We start from the raw sequence: 20,761 nt of genomic DNA, 5'->3' as shown, positions 1-20,761 counted from the left end.
TTAAACTTTTTTTTTCCTCTCAAATGATGGAGGATAGCATTTGCATCAATGTCATGACACATGGTATAATTGGAGGGTTCTGGGCCATGAATACATATCAAGCTGTTAGACCCCTGATATTTGCTTAAACAGTATGGGTACTAGAAGCAGAACAGATGCCCTCGTTTCAATGCCAATGCATCACTCCATCCCCTTAAGCTGCCTTTTGTAATTGTCAGTTCAATATCAGAGTCAGGGTCAGAAACTGTAGAGTTCATTACAGAGTTCCTTCCTTCTAATAACCTAAGAGTGCAAAAAAGGCATGCCTGAAATGTATTAATTGTTCCATGTTAAATCTTCCATTTTAACCTAGATCACTAAGTATTCAAAGCTATACCTATGTCTTTAATATGTATAGTTCACCAGTCACAACTATATCTTATATCTTCCTGGAATGGAAGGATTTTTATTTCATGGAAAGTAATAAAGTACAAAAGAAATTAGGTGTTGCTCAAAGGAAAGGCAAATTGTTCTTCTAACCCACAAGCAGGTGTACATAAAAATGCAATAATGATGTTCGTATTTTATAATTAAAGAAATAAATAAGTACACACTTTTATCTTCCTAAAAAACACACCTTTTCCTGTCCTTAATATTTCTGCATATAGATAATGACAATTAGAATAAGTAAAGGTAAAGTATTTATTAGACAAGTAGGACCTGTAAGTTCCACTACCAAAACAAGCATTCCTGAGTGTTTACCACATGTCTGTCCTCATGTCAAGTGTTTAGATGCATGTTCTCATCTGTATCTCACAATAGGCCAATACAGTTTTAGGACACATGTTAAGGATAAATAAATTGAGGCTCAGAAGTTGGATTTCTTTCTTTTTATTTTTTTAAGATTTTATTTATTTGGCAGACAGAGTTCACAAGTAGGCAGAAAGGCAGGCAGAGAGAGGGGGAAGCAGGCTCCCTGCTGAGTAGAGAGCCTGATGCAGGGCTTGATCCCAGGACCCTGGGATCATGACCTGAGCCTCAGAAATTGGATTTCTGATTATCAGAGCTCCAGTAAGTGTCAGAGCTAGAATGAGAATCCAAGTCAGCTTCACATAATGTCCATGTTGTTAATTAATCAATACTGCTTTATGACAAGGACATATGCCCGGACCAGGGATCATGTCACACAGATTCTTAAACCAGACTCAAACTAGTTGTGGGTCTTAATAAAGTCACTTTCCCTTAGTTCTCAAAATCTACACCACTTCGGTCCCTCCAATTCTAAAATACCATGTACTATTTTAAATTAAATCAATCTCATAAATTCTAATTCACATATTTTCCCTTTCATTCAAACTATGATTTACTTAAGTCCTGGATTCAATTAAAGAACACTGCACTCCAAAGTGATGTATTTCTAGGGCCTACTCAGTGCAATTTGAACATTTCATAAGAAGCAAACATTTCTGGGTCAGCAGCAGTGGTTGCAAAATCAAATAAGATGCTGAAGTCCATAGAATTCTGTGTAAGCATCTAAATGCCAGTTAACAGCTGACTGAACAAGAATTTCTGAGATTATACTAAAGAATTTAGAAAAAGAATTTTGCCATATGAAAGTGCTTTTGTCTTTTTTTTTCTCATCAGAAAAAAAAATGATCATACCCGTGCCTCGTTAATACTAATGTTGTAAAGTGAGATATGTTTGTGTGTGAATATACCTTATCCAAATATATGTATTTAATATTTTGGCTTACAGTTTCCTGGAGAGAAAGGAAGAAACAAGGCAGGATACTGTGAATATTAAAGTCTCTATTCCTTCTCATATTATTTTAATATTCCATAAATTTTCCTAATACTTAGAGATGCAGGTTAAAGCTTTGCATTTAAAGCTCAAAATTTTATGTAGCATTTTAAAATGAGGTTACAAATTTTACAGTGTGCAAGAAGTACAAAATAAAGGAAAAGCCTATAGGTTTCAAATTTGGGGAAGCAATTTTAATTTCTGCTGACAATTTTTTCTATAACTACATGATTATCAGTGAATGTTTTTAGGAATATTTAGGAATATTTAACCAATATATGCTCTCCATTATCCATTCTATGAATCAAAAAAGAATGAAATATTTTCAGTTCCTGAATACATTTCATATACTATCATCTGGTAGATATTTTCTCTTCAGAAGAAAGTCACCAAAAAAAACAAAAAAAAAAAAAAAGGAGAAGAAGAAGAAGAGAAGGAGAAAAGAAAAAGAAAATGTGTTTCCACAAGAAAATGGAAAATTATGAATATATTTTGGTCTGTTTAGAAGAGGAGTCATAGGTACTATTTTTATTTTCATCTGAAGTAAGGTCTTGAAATCAGTTTGGATTCTGCTGTCCCTAAACACATTGCCTGGATACCTGGTGCTCATGGTCTATTTGGAGAAAAATTACTGAACGCTAATAGAGAGGACGGATACCTAATAATTATTTCAGTATGCACTAGACAATTGTGATAAGACATTGGGAACTGTGATAGGTGATGATTCCAAATAAAGGATGGTCCTATGGATTCATTGTGAAATGAGAATGGTACTGTTTTTTAAGATATATTGTGAAGAGTAAATGAGTTAATATGTGTGAGATTCTAGCATAGTGCCGGCATATTAGTGACTGCTAAATAGAAGGGAGATGTTATTAATAGTTAAGGTAGAACTGAAGAAATGAAGGGAGGACCCATGGTGGTAAAAGCAAGATTTTAATAAAATCTGCAAATTTCATTGTTAAATAAGAAAAGATACTATCCTTGCCCTTTAGGGATTTATAATTTATTAATATTTAGGGATTTATAATTTATTAAATAAGTGATTAAATATATAGTGAAAAGATAAATAATGATATTAAATCTGGGGTAATATGGGAGGCATCCTCATTTTGGGTTTAGGAAATCAGGAAACACTTCCCAGAAAATAAAGCCTAAATACAAAAGGAGAGGTTAATTCTACTACATCAGCTCTATACATCTGAGGAAGTTAATTAATTTCTCTAATCTGTATGTTTCAGAAAAAAAAAATCCAACTACTCTGGATATTTCCTGTAAGTGGAAAATACAGTATTTGTCCTTTTGTGGCTGATTTATCTCACTTAGCATAATGTCTTCAAGTTTTATCACTGTCATAGCATGTCTCAAAATGTCTTTCCTTTTTAGGGTTAAATAATATTCCATTGTATAGCCAGATTTTGGGGAAAGCCCAAGTGTTCATCAAAATATGCATGGATAAAGAAAATATGGTATAGTACAATGGAATATTATTCAGTCATAAAAAGGGATGAAGTCTTATCTTTCATAACAACCTGGGTGGAGCTAGAGAGTAAAATAATAAGTGAAGTAAGTCAGAGAAAGACAAATACCACATGACTTCACTTATATGTTGAAGTTAAGAAACAAATAAACAAAATAGGAAGAAAAAAAAGACAGAAAAAACAAACTAAGAGACAGACTCTTAATTTTAGAGAACAAACAGATTGTTTCCAGAGGGGAGGTGGGGGGTGGGTGGATGAAATAGGTGACCGGGATTAAAGAACACACTTCTCATACTGAATGCTGAGAACAGAATTGCTGAATAACAATATTGTACACCTGAAGGTAATATAACACTGTTTATTAACAATATTTGAATGATAATTTTTAAAAACTTAATAAAAAGTTTAAATAAAATTACAAATAAAAGTTCTTGAATGAAGTGTGGCTGTTTGACTCAATCAGTTAAGCACCTGACTGTTGGTTTTGGCTCAGATCATGATCTTAGAGTCATGAGATTGAGCCCCATGTAGGGCTCCATGTTCAGCATGAAGTCTGCTCAAGATTCTCTTCCTCTCTCTGCTCCTCCCTCCTGCTCCCATGCTCTCTCTCTCCCTCTAAAATGAATAAATAAATAAAATCTTAAAGAAAAATTCATGAAATAAAAATGTTTGATGTGGGGCACATGGGTGGCTCAGTCAGTTAAGAGTTAAAAAAAATCTGTTATGGATAAATTGGATTACTTGTGTTTAAAATAATTTTTAAATAAAAGCATTCTAAAATTATATATATACATATACATATACATTTGTATTTATATGAAATTGTATTATATATATATTTTCTGTTGTATATACATATTAAATTTTTGCTTATCCCTCATCTGCTAATGGACACTTGGGTTGCTTTCTTTTGAATAAGTACACAATGCTACTATGAACATGGTTGTACAAACATCTCTTTAAGTTCCTTCTTTTGATTCTTTTGGGTATATACCAAGAACTGGAATTGCTGGATTATATGTTAACCCTGTTTTTAGTTTTTTTAGCAGAAGGGCTGCACTCTTCTTCATAGTGGTTCCTCATTTCTATTCACACTAAAAATGCATGAGGATTCAAATCTCTCCACATCCTCACCAACACTTGTTATTTCTGTTTTGTTATATTTTGTTTAACAATATTGTGTTTTATGGTTCATGAACACAGATTGGTTTTCTACTTATTGGTGCATTCTTTCTTTCAGCAATTGTTTTCTAAGTTACACTGTTCAAGTCTTTGGTTTCCTTGGTTAAGTGTATTTCTTTTTTTTTTTTTTTAATTTTTTTTTAATTTTATTTTTTTTATAAACATGTATTTTTATCCCCAGGAGTACAGGTCTGTGAATCGCCAGGTTTACACACTTCACAGCACTCACCAAAACACATACCCTCCCCAATGTCCATAATCCCACCCCCTTCTCCCAAACCCCCTCCCCCCAGCAACCCTCAGTTTGTTTTGTAAGATTAAGAGTCACTTATGGTTTGTATCCCTCCCAATCCTATCTTGTTTCATTTATTCTTCTTCTACCCACTTAAGCCCCCATGTTGCATCACCACTTCCTCATATCAGGGAGATCATATGATAGTTGTCTTTCTCTGCTTGACTTATTTCGCTAAGCATGATACGCTCTAGTTCCATCCATGTTAAGTGTATTTCTAATTAATTTATTTTTGATGCTATTATAAAAGGAATTATTGATTTCCTTTGCAGATTGTTGCCAGTGTATAGAAATGCAACTGAGTTTGAGTATTGAATTTGTATTCTGCCATTTAGCTAAATTCCTTTTTTCAGCTCTGTTGTGTGTGTGTGTGTGTTTACATATAAGCCATATTTGTGAACAGAGATAATTTTTCTTCCTCCTTTTTCTCTTATACATTTATATGTTTTAATCAGGCTGTTTTGCCATATCTCTATCCAACACTATATCACTAATATTTTGTGAAGAACACATTTTTTAATATAATCTATACATTTTTCTTCTTCAAGTTTTTATTCAAATTCCAGTTCATTAACATACTGTGTAATATTAATTCCAGGTATAGAATTTAGAGATCCATTACTGACATACAACACCCAGTATTCATCACAAGTGGCCTCCTTAATACCCACCCCCATCTAGCACATCCCCCATCCACCTCCCCTCCAGCTACCCTCAGATTGTTCTCTTATCATTAAGAGTTGGTTTCTTGATTTGTCTCTCTTCTCCCCCCATGTCCATTTGTTTTGTTTCTTAAATTCCACATGTGAGTGAAATCATATGGTCTTTCTCTGACTGACTTATTTCACTTAGCATATATTCTCTTGCAAATGGCAGGATTTCATTCTTTTTTTATGTCTGAGTAATCTTCTACTGTATATATACCACTTCTTTAACCACTCAATGATCAGCATTGGGTTATTTCTATAATTTGGCTATTGTTGATAATGCTTTTATAAATATCGGATGCATGTATCCCTTAGAATTAGTATTTTTGTATCTTTTGCATAAATACCTAGAAGTGCAATTGCTAAGACATAGGGTAATTCCATTTTTGACTTTTTGAGAAACCTCCATACTCTTTTCCACAGTAGCTGGACTAATTTGCATTCCAACCCAACCAACAGTCAAAGAGGGTTCCCCTTTCTCCACATCCTTGCCAACAACTGTGGTTTCTTGTCTTGTTAATTTTAGCCATTCTAACAGCTGTGAGGTCATATCTCATTATACTTTTGATTTGTATTTCCCTAATGATGATTGTTGTTGCACATCTTTTCATGTGTCTGTTGGCCAGCTGTATGTCTTCTTTGGCAAAATGTTTATTCATGTCATCTGTCTATCCTTTAACTGGATTATTTGCTTTTTACATTGGAGTTTTATAAGTTCATTATTTTGGATATTAACCATTTGTCACATAAATCATTTGCAAATATCTTCTCCCATTCTGAAGGTTGTCTTTTAGTTTTGTTGAAAATTTCCTTCACTGTGCAGATTGCTTTCTCTTTTTCAATTTGGATGACTTGACTTCTTTTCCTGACTTATTGTTCTGTCTAAGCCCTCAGTAATACAATGAACAAATGTGATGAAAATAAGCATCTTTTTTTTTTATTTAAGATTTCTTATTTTTTATAAACATATAATATATTTTTATCCCAAGGGTACAGGTCTGTGAATCACCAGGTTTACCCACTTCACAGCACTCACCATAGCACATACCCTCCCCAATGTCCATAACCCCACCCTCCTTCTCCCAACCCCCCTCCCCCCAGCAACTCTCACTTTGTTTTGTGAGATTAAGAGTCACTTATGGTTTGTCTCCTGCCCAATCCCATCTTCTTTCATTTATTCTTCTCCTACCCCCTTAACCCCCCATGTTGCATCTCTATTTCCTCATATCAGGGAGATCATATAATAGTTGTCTTTCTCTGCTTGACTTATTTTGCTAAGCATGATACCCTCTAGTTCCATCCGTCGTCGTCACAAATAGCAAGATTTCATTTCTTTTGATGGCTGAATAGTATTCCATTGTGTATATACCACATCTTCTTTATCCATTCATCTGTGGATGGACATCTAGGTTCTTTCCATAGTTTGGCTATTGTGGACATTGCTGCTATAAACATTTGGGTGCACGCATCCCTTCGGATCACTACGTTTGTATCTTTAGGATAAATATTCAGTAGTGCAATTGCTGGGTCATAGGGTAGTTCTATTTTCAACATTTTGAGGAACCTCCATGCTGTTTTCTAGAGTGGTTGCACCAGCTTGCATTCCCACCAACAGTGTAGGAGGGTTCCCCTTTCTCTGCATCCGCGCCAGTATCAGTATCCTTTCCTGACTTGTTAATTTTACCCATTCTGACTGGTATGAGGTGATATCTCATCACGGTTTTGATTTGTATTTCCCTGATGCCGAATGATATGGAGCACTTTTTCATGTGTCTGTTGGCCATCTGGATGTCTTCATTGCAGAAATGTCTGTTCATGTCCTCTGCCAATTTCTTGATTGGATTATTTGCTCTTTGGGTGTTGAGTTTGCTAAGTTCTTTATAGATTTTGGACACTAGCCCTTTATCTGATATGACGTTTGTGAATATCTTCTCCCATTCTGTCCGTGCTCTTGTGGTTTTGTTAACTGTTTCCTTTGCTGTGTAAAAGCTTTTGATCTTGATGAAATCCCAATAGTTCATTTTTGCCCTTGCTTCCCTTGCCTTTTGCAATGTTCCTAGGAAGATGTTGCTGCGGCTGAGGTCGAAGAGGTTGCTGCCTGTGTTCTCCTCAAGGATTTTGATGGATTCCTTTCTCACATTGAGGTCCTTCATCCATTTTGAGTCTATTTTTGTGTGTGGTGTAAGGAAATAGTCCAATTTCATTTTTCTGCATGTGGCTGTCCAATTTTCCCAGCACCATTTACTGAAGAGGCTGTCTTTTTTCCATTGGGCATTCTTTCCTGCTTTGTCAAAGATTAGTTGACTGTAGAGTTGAGGGTCTATTTCTGGGCTCTCTATTCTGTTCCATTGATCTAGGTGTCTTTTTTGTGCCAGTACCATACTGTCTTGATGATGACAGCTTTGTAATAGAGCTTGAAGTCCGGAATTGTGATGCCACCAACTTTGGCTTTCTTTTTCAATATTCCTTTGGCTATTCGAGGTCTTTTCTGATTCCATATAAATTTTAGAATTATTTGTTCCATTTCTTTGAAAAAGATGGATGGTACTTTGATAGGCATTTCATTAAATATGTAGATTGCTTTAGATAGCATATTTATATTTATTCTTCCAATCCAGGAGCATGGAACATTCTTCCATTTCTTTGTGTCTTCCTCAATTTCTTTAATGAGTACTTTATAGTTTTCTGAGTATAGATTCTTAGCCTCTTTGGTTAGGTTTATTCCTAGGTATCTTAGAGTTTTGGGTGCAACTGTAAATGGGATTGACTCTTTAATTTCTCTTTCTTCTGTCTTGTTGTTGGTGTAGAGAAATGCAACTAATTTCTGTGTATTGATTTTATATCCTGACACTTTCCTGAATTCCTGTACAAGTTCTAGCTGTTTTGGAGTGGAGTCTTTTGGGTTTTCCACATATAGTATCATATCAACTGCGAGGAGTGATAGTTTGACTTCTTCTTTGCTGATTTGGATGCCTTTAATTTCCTTTTGTTGTCTGATTGCTGAGGCTAGGACTTCTAGTACTATGTTGATAGCAGTGGTGATAATGGACATCCCTGTTATGTTCCTGATCTTAGTGGAAAAGCCTTCAGTTTTTCTCCATTGAGAATGATATTTGCAGTGGGTTTTTCATAGATGGCTTTGATGATATTTAGGTACGTGCCTTCTATCCCTATACTTTGAAGAGTTTTGATCAGAAAAGGATGCTGTACTTTGTCAAATGCTTTTTCAGCATCTATTGAGAGTATCATATGGTTCTTGTTCTTTCTTTTATTGATGTACTATATCACATTGATTGATTCGTGGATGTTGAACCAACCTTGCAGCCCTGGAATAAATCCCACTTGGTCATGGTGAATAATCCTTTTAATGTATTGTTGAATCCTATTGGCTAGTATTTTGGTGAGAATTTTCGCATCTGTGTTCATCAAGGATATTGGTCTATAGTTCTCTTTTTTGATGGGATCCTTGTCTGGTTTTGGGATCAAGGTGATGCTGGCCTCAAAAATGAGTTTGGAAGTTTCCTTCCATTTCTATTTTTTGGAACAGTTCCAGGAGAATAGGAAAAAGTTCTTCTTTAAATGTTTGGTAGAATTCCCCTGGGAAGCCATCTGGCCCTGGGCTTTTGTTTGTTTGGAGATTTTTGATGACTGTTTCAATCTCTTTACTGGTTATGGGTCTGTTCAGGTTTTCTATTTCTTCCTGGTTCAGTTGTGGTAGTTTATATGTTTCTAGGAATGCATTCATTTCTTCTAGATTGTCAAATTTGTTGGCATAGAGATGCTCATAGTATGTTCTTATAATTGTCTGTATTTCTTTGATGTTAGTTGTGATATCTCCTCTTTCATTCATGATTTGGGTCCTTTATCTTTTCTTTTTGATAGGTCTGGCAAGGGGTTTATCAATCTTTTAATTCTTTCAAAGAACCAGCTCCTATTTTCGTTGATTTGTTCTATTGTTTTTTTGGTTTCTATTTCATTGAGTTCTGCTCTGATCTTTATGATTTCTCTTCTCCTGCTGGGTTAAGGGTTTCCTTTTTGTTCTTTCTCCAGCTCCTTTAGGTGTAGGGTTAGGTTGTGTACCTGAGACCTTTCTTGTGTACCTGAGACCTTTCTTGTTTCTTGAGAAAGGCTTGTACCGCTATATATTTTCCTCTCAGGACTGCCTTCGTTGTGTCCCACAGATTTTGAACCGTTGTATTTTCATTATCATTTGTTTCCATGATTTTTTTCAATTCTTCTTTAATTTCCTGGTTGACCCATTCATTCTTTTTTTTTTTTAAGATTTTTATTTATTTATCAGAGGGGGGGGGAGAGAGCAAGCACAGGCAGACAGAGAGGCAGGCAGAGGCAGCGGGAGAAACAGGCTCCCTGAAGAGCAGGGAGCCCGAAGTGGGACTCGATCCCAGGACGCTGGGATCATGACCTGAGCCGAAGGCAGCTGCTTAACCAACTGAGCCAACCAGGCGTCCCGACCCATTCATTCTTTAGAAGGATGGAAAATAAGCATCTTCATCTTATTCCTAATCTTAGAAAAAAAATTATCAATCTTTTACCATTGAGTGTAATGTTAACTGTGGGTTTATATATATATAGCTTTTATTTTGTTGAGGTAGTTTCCCTCTATTCCCAGTTCTCTGTTCATATTTTTCTTTAGCTCTCCAAGTGTTCAAGGTGACATTTGAAAGTCTTTATCTAGTATGATCACATCTTGAGTTTTTCAGGAGTAGTCTGGAAATTTACTTGCTCCTTTAATTATTCATGTTTCTGGGGCACCTAACCACCTCATTTGGTTAAGTTTCTGCCTTAGACTCAGATCATGATCCTAGGGTCCTGGGATTGAGCCCTGCATCAGGCTTCCTACTCAGTGGAGAGTCTGCTTCTCCCGCTCCTTCTGCCCTCCCTCTTGTGCTCTTTCTCTCAAATAAATAAATAAATAAAATCTATAAACAAGCAAGCAAATAAATAAATACGTTTTCCTGTTTCTTTGTATGTTTTGTGGTTTTTTTGTTTGAAAATTGAGGATTTGAAAAAAATCAGTTACCTCTACAAGTTCTTGAAGACTGGCTCTCTGCAGGAAATTTTCACCAATTAGAAAGACATATCTGAACCTTAGAATCAGCTTGGCATTAAGGTTTATGATTCTCTTAGGACTTTTTTGTGCATGTGTCTTCCTTAGGCAAGGATATGTCCCTATTTTCCATTCCCCTGTGTAGGTGGCTACTTTTCAATGTGTAAATTTTCCTCAGATTCTCATCCTTGTTTCTTCTGGTGACTTTAGCTGTTGTATTGTATTCCTTAATCAGTAATCTCTTACCCCAGGCAACTGCTTGTGATTTGTCCCATTGTAGATTTTCTGAAACATTTTCTAGCCTCTAATATGAGCTGTGCTCCTTTGGGTGCCTGAGAGCTCACCTACGTGACTGCAGAAGCCAATCTCTAAGGTACATACCAGATAATTAATAATGTTGTAATTTAGGTCTGTTCTATTTTCTCTGGCTTATAGACCATAACTTGTGACAGAACTCTAACTTCCTCCAGATTACACGAAGGCCACAATGCATCAAGAAGAAGTAAGGCAAAGGCAAATAAATACATGACCAAATTTCCTTGTAATTTTTTTTTAATTGAGCATTTGCTTGGTTGCTTGAGATATTTGACAGATTTCTAGAGCTCCTATAAAGTTATTTTAGACAGAAAATTGTTTATTTACTATTATCAACTAGATAGTTTATTTACTATTTCCATGAAAAAAAAAAAAAAACAAAGACCCTTAGAGCTTCCAGGTCCTCCAGCAGCCAATATCCCTCTTTCAGTAAATATATTTTTTACCCATTTTTAATAGTCTATCTTATTTTTTATCCACTCATTCACTGATTATATCTATCATCTATCTATCTATCATCATCATCTCTATCCATCTCAGTATTTTTCAGGCACAATGACAGCTTACATTGGGACACAACATTGAATACAATAGACAACATTCCATGATTTTATGAACTTTGTCTAATGCTTCAGTTAAAATTGTAAATAGTAGTACAGTAGGTCAGAAAGTGATAACTGCTAAGAAAAAAAGTAAAGCAAGAAAGTGGGTACGGGATACCAGAAAATATTGCAATGTTTATGTAGGGCATTAGGGACAGGTTCACAACAGAGATCATTGATTTAAAAACAACATGAAGTGAAAGAGAATTGTGAAGATGTCTGAAAAGAAAGCAGTTCAGGCAAAGAAAAGACCTTTTGTAAAATTCTTCAGATAAGCACACACATATCTGGTGTGTTTCAAGAAAAGCAAGAGAGCCAATGATGATCAAAGTGAGCAAGGGGCAAAAATCAGAAGGCTTTCTTTAAAGAAGGCTAGAAATTGCATAGTCTTTAAACATTACTAAGGCCTTCGGCTTTACTTCAGTTAGAAGGCATTGGAGAGCTTTGAAGCAGGGGCCTAGCATGATGTGAGTTAAATTTTAAAAGAATCAAGGAATAGCTCTGTTAAGATTATGTTCTAAGACAGTAAATGCATGAGCAGGGAGATCAATTAGAAGGTCATGTAAATAATGCTACATAGATACAACAGCAATATAGACCACAATAGCTGCAGTGTAGGTAATGAAATAGACAGATTTCCTGATAAACTCCGAAGAAATAATAAATGTAGTTTGCTGAAGAATTGGTTATGGAAGTAAGGGAAAAAGTGTAAGTGTAACTCTATGTCTTTAAGTGTAACTCTATGTCTTTGCCCTGTGCAATTTGAATGGAGTTGCCATTCACAGCAGTGGAAAAAGCCACATGATAGGCAGGTTTGAAGGGGAAAAAGAGAAAGATCAGAAGTTCAGTTTAAAACTTGATAAGGTAAAAATGCCTATTGAAAATTTAAGACCAGATGGATAGGAAGGAGTTGGATTTTTGAGACTGGAGTTCAAAAAATACATCAGGTCTTAAAATATGAGTATGGGAGGCATTAGAGTAAAAATGATTTTGAATCCTTAAGGCTATGGGAAATTAACAATGGCTATGAAAAATGGAAAAGATAAAAGTTTAGTTTGATGAATAGGAAACAGGAAGGAGCTTGAAATGGAATGACTAAAGGAGAAAGAGGAAAAAAAGCAGTATGTGGTGTGCTGGAAACCAAGTTAGGAAGTGTTTTCAAGGAACACTGTGGCATATGTTCATAGCAAGTTAAGTGCATTAAGGTTGAAAATTGTTGTATAGAGTGATATGGAGGTCATTGGTGATTTGTCAAGAGCAGAATAGTGGAGGAGTAAGGGCAAATTCTGCCTAAAGAGGAGTTTGAAATAGCGAGAACACACCAACTTTTCTAAGGAGCTTCATTATAAAGAAAAGAAGAGGACTGATACAGTAACTGATTGAAGTTGTATATTAGTGGGTTTTTTGTTTGTTTGTTTGTTTTGTTTTGTTTTGTTTTTAGTTTTTCTTTTTTAAAATGGGAAAATTATGGTTTTTGTGTATGCTGATGAAAGTCATCCTCTAGAGACTTAAAAACTGATTTTGTTGGAAATAAAGGAGTGTTGCTAGTACATTGTTCTTGAAGAAGCAAAGAAAGATGTTATTCAGTAGACACAGAAGTGCTGACCTTCAATTTGAATGTGGGAAGTTCGTCCAACATAACTGAAGGAATGGCATTATTCCTTCAGTGGCAAAATGCAGCAATGCTGGCATTTATATCTGTGGGAACTTGTGGAAGTTCTCTCCTGACAGTTTTTATTTTGTTTTTGTTTTTTAATGGGATTTGAAAATAAGACATTTCAGAAAGAATCACAATAAAAGATAATGGATTAGATGTTTAAAGAAAGGGGTAAAATTTTTTCATTTGGGAGATAAAGAATGAATGGAACACGAAAATGTAATTTGACTCCTAGGTAAAACTGAGGTCCCCTAAGATACAAATGTAGTGATCCAAAGGGGTCCCTGCACCCCAATGTTTATAGCAGCAATGTCCACAATAGCCGAACTATGGAAAGAGCCCAGATGTCCATTGACGGATGAATAAAGATATTTTATATATATATATGTGTGTGTGTGTGTATCCTGTGTATGCATACACACACACGTGCGCACACACGCACGCACACACACACACACAATGGAATGCTACCCAGCCATCAAAAAATTGAAATCTTGCCACTTGCAATGATATGGATGAAACTAGAGGGTATTATGCTGAGTGAAATAAGTCAAAGAAAGATAAGTTTCATATAATCTCACTCATATGTGGAATTTAAGAATCAAAACAAAGGACCATAGGGGAAGAGGGAAAAAAGAAAATAAGATGAAATCAAAGAGGGAGACAAACCATAAGAGATAAACCATAAGACAAACCATAATCATAGAAAACAAACTGAGAGTTGCTGGAGGGAAGGGGTTTGGGAGCAGGTAACTGCATGATGGACATTATGGAGGACAGGTGATGTGATGAGCACTGATTATTATATAAGACTAATGAATCACTGACCTCTACCTCTGCAACCAATAATACATTACATGCTAATTAATTTAATTAAAATTTTAAAAATGTACCTAGAAAAAAAAAGTGAGGGCCCCAAAAAGACTGGTCATTCTAGATTCAATGTGAAACAACTCAACATACTTATTTCTTTTACTCTAGAGACATTCAGCTACTATGTGCAGTCACTTAGCACTCACACTATAATCTTTAGCCATAGTTAGGGTTTTACCAAAAAGTGTATGGATATGAGAGGAGTAAGAGACTTTAAGGGATATGGGCAGAGAGGATGTAAAATAATGTATCCATGTACAGACCTCTTTCAATCTCAACATATCCAATAAATGATTATGGAATATCAACTACATTCTAGGCAATATTTCAAGAAACTGGGAAATATTGGTGGAAACAAATATCCCTGTCTTTAGGAAGCTTACATTCTAATGGAAGAAGACAGACAGCTATGAAAGAAAATACTAAATAAATAAATCAATGTCTTAATAAATGAAACATGCTACTGGAATAAAAATAAGAAGAAAAAAGGAAGATCAAATATGCTCAGTAGAAGTGTGAAGCATCTAAATTAGAGTGGTCAAGTTTTGCCTCATTGGCAATGTAGGATTTGAGCAGACATGAAGATGAGGGAATTAGTAAGGCAGATATGTGGAGGGAGAGCATTCTAAAACTGTGACTGCTCAAGAAAAGTTCCAACATCTGAAGTGTCCCTGGCATATTCACAAAACAACAAGAAGGGATTCATGTCTATGGTATGGTGAAAATGTGGGAACACAGCAAGAGATGGGGTCAGGGAAATAAGAGTGGTGGGGGAAGAAAATCATGTTTGCCGTTGCAAGGCCTTTGGCTTTTCATCTGAATGAAAAACAAAACAAAATAAAAACAATACAGTCATTGCATCATTTTGAGCAAAGCCATGATATGATTTAACCTCACTATTAAAAGAATCATTATGACTATTTTGTCAAGAATAAACTATAAAGAGACAAGGGGATGAAGCAGAGAAATTTGTATATTAGTTGGCCTCCAGTAGTTTATTGTAGGATAGGAAAACAACCAAATATCAGTGCTTGTACAAAAAATATTTATTTTTATTTCATATTAGACATTAGCTAGGATCAGCTATGGCTCTGTTCCCCAAGGGCTTGTTCATTTTAGGATCCAGAATAAAGGAACAGCCCATAGCTGGGGAATGCCATTCTCAGTGCAGAAAGAAAAAAAAAAAATGAGAGAAAAAGTGGCCTCACAAAATAACTCTTTAAACTTCTGCCAGGAATGCCACGTGAAATCCCCAAGCATTCTGTTAGACAATTCTTCTCCTTCAAGGAGTGACATTGCAAGTAATACTGGCTACATAATTTTAAAACCCCAATGCAAAACTGATGTGTGAGATCTCTTTCAAAAGACAATAGGCATGGGGCTCCTGGGTGACTCAGTGGGTTAAAGCCTCTGCCTTCGGCTCAGGTCATGATCCCAGGGTCCTGGGATCGAGCCCCACATCGGGCTCTCTGCTCCGTGGGGAGCCTGCTTCCTCCTCTCTCTCTGCCTGCCTCTCTGCCTACTTGTGATCTCTGTCTGTCAAATAAATAAATAAAATCTTAAAAAAAAAAAGACATTAGACATCTTAAGATGGCAAGAGCAGAGCATTAACCTAAGTAAAGGTCACATACTCAAGAAGCTGACATTGCCTACAAGTTACATGGAAATAAGAAGGTCTGCATAATATTCTAAAAAGAAAGAGAAATAAATACGTGGATAATTAGGAATAATAATGCCACCTACCATAAATTTATAGATGGCTATTGATGTAATGAAAGTGTGTGACTATGTTGGCTTAAGCCATGTGACCATTGTAGTAGAGGTTGAAGGTTGCGGTTGGTTTCTGGAAAGATTGTCAGAATAGTCCTTGATATATTAGAGAGAGGTGTTAAAGATGATTCCAGGTTTTATCCTGAAGAACTGGAAAAATTGAGGTGACAGTAACTGAGATGGGGAAGACTACTTCCATGGTAGAAAATCAAGAGTTTTAGACATGATAACTTCAAGAAATGTATTAAATGTTCAAGTAGATAAGCCAAAAGGAAATTGGATATACATATCTAGAATTTTTGAAAGAGATCTGTGTTATAGAAATGCACTGAGGAGTTATGGGCTGACAGCTGAAATTAAAATTTACATTTACAATCAATCACCAAAATAATGAGTGTAGATAGAAGAGTGAAAAAGCAGTAAGTAGTAAGCTGTGGTGTACTTTAATATACAAAGTTCAAGAAAATAAGGTAATAAATAAGGTAATAAGAAAATAAGGTTGCAAGGGAGTCTGAGACAGACAGCAACCAATGAAATAAGAGGGAAAAAATATAGTGAATTTAATATTATGGAAACCATATAAAGAAAATATATCACACAAAATATATCACTGTGCCCAAAGCAGCTAGCAGATGCAGGAAGAAGAGAACTGACAATTGGATTTAGCAATGTGGATGTCATCAGTGACTGTAACAAAAGCAGTTTTAAGTGGATCAGTGGGAGCAAAAGCCAGATAGCAATGAGTTTTAAAAAAGGAAAGAAATTAGACACAGTGACTATAGCAACTCTTCAGCAGACATTTTGCTTTCAAGAAAATCTGACTTTTTTTTTTTTTTAACTTAGCCTTGGACATTTTGACTAAGTATACCACACATCATGGAAAAGTTTCACATTCCAAAAGCTTTGCATTTCAAGATAGCCAAGAAAAGGAACATCTGCAATTTTTTCATACTAAGATAAGCCATGAGAAAATAGAAACTATTTATTTTTTTTCTTATTAAGAACAGGAAACAGGAGCAGTTTTCAAATCAAAACTGACCTAGACATTTTCCAAATAGAATTATGATGTAAATTTTGAACAATAAATTTTGCCCTTTTTTACTTCTGTTATTCAATTTTTGTGAAACTTTGGACTCTTTTACATATACTTTACTGTGAGTTTACCCATGAGTTTCTTCTTTTTCTTTCTTTTTCCTCCAACATGGAGGAAAGAAAAATTAAAGAGATAGATGGAGAGGAAACTGGAATCATAAGAATCTTTTTTCCCCTTTGTTTTCTTTTTTTTTTTTCCCAAGTGGGAGTAATAAACACATTTGCAAGTTTATAAAAATAAGAATAAAAAATAAATCCTAGAAGAGAGAGAAGTAAATTTTTAAAGCCATGTCCTTAAATTCATAAAAATGGATGAGATAATAAAGAGAGGAATTGGCTTTTGATACGACTACAAAAATTTATCTATGACAGTGGTTCTCATTCATTTATCTGCTTACTCCTGCCAGAGAACATTTGGCAATCCATGGTGACATTTTTAACAGTCGATTGGGAAGAGGGTTTCTGTGAGCATTTAATGGGTAGAGGCCAGGGATGCTGCCAACAATCCTGTAGTGCACAGAACAACTCCCACATTAAAGTATTTTCCAGTCCAAAATGTTAGTAGTGCCAAAGTTGAGAACCCCTGACCTATGGTTACAGAAGAGGAGGTAAAGTAAAGCTGTAATCATCAAGACAGTATGGTACTGGCACAAAAATAGACACATAGATCATTGGAACAGAATGGAGAGCCTAGAATTAGACCCTCAACTCTATGGTCAACTAATCTTTGACAAAGCAGGAAAGAATGTCCAATGGAAAAAAGACAGCCTCTTCAACAAATGGTGTTGGGAAAATTGGACAGCCGCATGCAGAAGAATGAAACTGAACCATTTCCTTATACCACACACAAAAATAGACTCCAAATGGATGAAAGACCTCAGTGTGAGAAAGGAATCCATCAAAATCCTTGAGGAGAACACAGGCAGCAACCTCTTCAACCACAGCATCAGCAACTTCTTCCCAGAAACGTCGCCAAAGGCAAAGGAAGCAGGGCAAAAAATGAACTATTGGGACTTCATCAAGATCAAAAGCTTTTGCACAGCAAAGGAAACAGTCAACAAAACCAAAAGCCAACTGACAGAATGGGAGAAGATATTCCCACATGACATATCAGGTAAAGGGCAGTATCCAAAACCTATAAAGAGCTTAGCAAACTCAACACCCAAAGAACAAATAATCCCATCAAGAAATGGGCAGAGAACATCAACAGACCTTTCTGCAAAGAAGAAAACCAGATGGCCAACAGACACATGAAAAAGTGCTCCACATCAGGGAAATACAAATCAAAACTACAATGAGATACCACCTCATGCCAGTCAGAATAGCTAAAATTAACAAGTAGGGAAAAGGACAGATGCTGGTGAGGGTGCGGAGAAAGGAGACCTCACCTACACTGTTAGTGGGGAATGCAGCTGGTGTAGCCACTCTGGAAAACAGCATGGAGGTTCCTCAAAAAGTTGAAAATAGAGCCACCCTATGACCCAGCAATTGCACTACTGGGTATTTACCCTAAAGATACAAATGCAGTGATCCAAAGGGGCACATACACCTGAATGTTTATAGCAGCAATGTCCAAATAGCCAAACTATGGAAAGAACCTAGATGTTCATCAACAGATTAACGGATAAAGAAGAAGTGATTTTATACACACACACACACACACACACACACACACACACAGGAATACTATGCAACCATCAAAAGAAATGAGATCTTTTTTTTTTTTTTTAAGATTTTATTTATTTATTTGACAGAGAGAGATCACAAGTAGGCGGAGAGGCAGGCAGAGAGAGAGAGAGAGGAGGAAACAGGCTCCCTGCTGAGCAGAGAGCCCGATGCGGGACTCAATCCCAGGACCCTGAGATCATGACCTGAGCCGAAGGCAGCGGCTTAACCCACTGAGCCACCCAGGCGCCCAAAAGAAATGAGATCTTGCCATTAGCAACAACGTGGATGGAACTACAGGGTATTATGCTGAGTGAAATAAGTCAATCAGAGAAAGACAATGATCTCCATGATATGAAGAATTTGAAAGGCAAAGTGGGGATTTGAGGGGGAGGGAAGGAAAAAATGAAACAAGATGGGATCAGGAGGGAGACAAACCATAAGAGACTCTTAATCTCACAAAACAAACTGAGGGTTCTGGGGGGAGGGGGTAGGGAGAGGGTGGTTAGGTTATGGACATTGGGGAGGGTATGTGCTATGGTGAGTGCTGTGAAGCGTGTAAGCCTGACAATTCACAGACCTGTACCCCTGGGGCAAATAATACGCTATATATTAATTTTAAAGAAAGAAGCAGAGGTAAAGTATATGGGAATGAAATTCTATGGTAATGAATTCAATGTTTCAGTGCAGTAGAAACCAAGATCATTGATGAAAAAGACAAAGATTGGAGAGGCAGAAAGAATTTAACATTATGAGTTTTGTAATCAAGCAAATTCAAAGAAATGAGAAAGAAGTACAAGAAAATTGAAAGACTTTGCAAACATTTATGATTAACCACAGAGTTTAATCTAACTAAGGAAGGAAGTGGAGATATTAAGGGAGTAAGGAAAAATGACAATGTAGTGTGGGCAACGAATTGGAGGGTAAGCAGGTTGGATCTGGTATGAGGTAAAAGTGAGCAAGGCTAAAGGAAGTGGTTGTCAGATAGGAAGTATATTAAATTAAGATGATGGAAGTATTGCAATTCTACATGAGAAAGGATGGAAGATGAGATCGCTAATGAAAGAAAGATTTTCAAGGACTGAAAGGCTAAGTGTTGAAGTATCATTTGCATCTATGTTGAAATTGCTAAGGATTCAGATGGGGTAATCTTAGGAACAGTGACTGAAAAGGTAAATGCGATTACTGAGAAGAGGGAGAATGGATTTGAGGACAACGAATGACAGCTAAGATGAGGGATAATTGGTGATATAATATAAAGTTATAAAGATATGAGATATAAAATTAGAGGGTGTTTGGGAAGAATAGTCCCAAAGTCAAAATAGGGATCAAAGACCCCTACCACTTTCCAGTCAGAAGTACAGGTATGCCTAGGAAATAATTGTGGATTTAGTTCTAGACCACCACAATAAAGAGAATATCTCAAGAAAGTGGGCCATATTAATTTTTTATTGTTTCTCAGTGCATAGAAAAATCATTTATACGATACCTTAGTCTATTAAGCATGTAATACCATTATGTCTGAAAAAAATAAGCATACCTTAATTGAAAATAATTTATTGCTAAAAATTATTAGTCATTATCTAAGCTTTCAGTAACTCATAATCTTTTGCTGGTAGTGGGTCTTGCCTTGATGTTGATGGCTGCTGACTGATCACAGTGGTGGTTGCTGAAGGTTAGGGTCATTGTGGCATTTCCTTAAAATGAGACAACAATGAAATTTACTGCATTGATTGATTCTTCCTTTCAAGAACAGTTTTCCTGTAGCATGTGATGTTGTTTGACAGCATTATACCCAAAGCAGAATGTCTTTCAAAATAAGAGTCAATCCTCTCAAGCCTTGCCACTGCTTTATCAACTAAGTCTGTGCAATATTTTAAATCCTTTGTTGCCATTTCAACAATATCTTCATTGTTGCCATTTCAACAGCATCTTCACTAGGAGTAGATTTCATCTGAAGAAACCACTCACTTTGTTCATCCATAAGAAGCAACTTCTCATCCATTAAAATTTTCTTATGAGATTGAAGCAATTCAGTCACATCTTCAGACTCCAATTAAATTCTAGTTCTCTTGCTATTCCCACCACATCTGCAATCACTTCTTCCATGAAGTCTTGAACCTCTGCAAGTCATCCATTCCAATTCCAATGTAGATTGGAATTAACTTCTTCCAAACTCCTGTTAATGTTTGCATTTTGGCCTCTTTTCATGAATCATGAATGTTCTTTTTTTTTTTAAGATTTTATTTATTTATTTGACAGAGATAGAGATCACAA

Source organism: Mustela putorius, unplaced genomic scaffold (genome assembly GCF_011764305.1).
Source record: "Mustela putorius furo isolate JIRA1106 unplaced genomic scaffold, ASM1176430v1.1 tig00003853_pilon_pilon_pilon, whole genome shotgun sequence".
In the NCBI taxonomy this organism is placed as follows: Eukaryota; Metazoa; Chordata; class Mammalia; order Carnivora; family Mustelidae; genus Mustela; species Mustela putorius.
Note: the sequence above shows the minus strand (reverse complement) of the source record.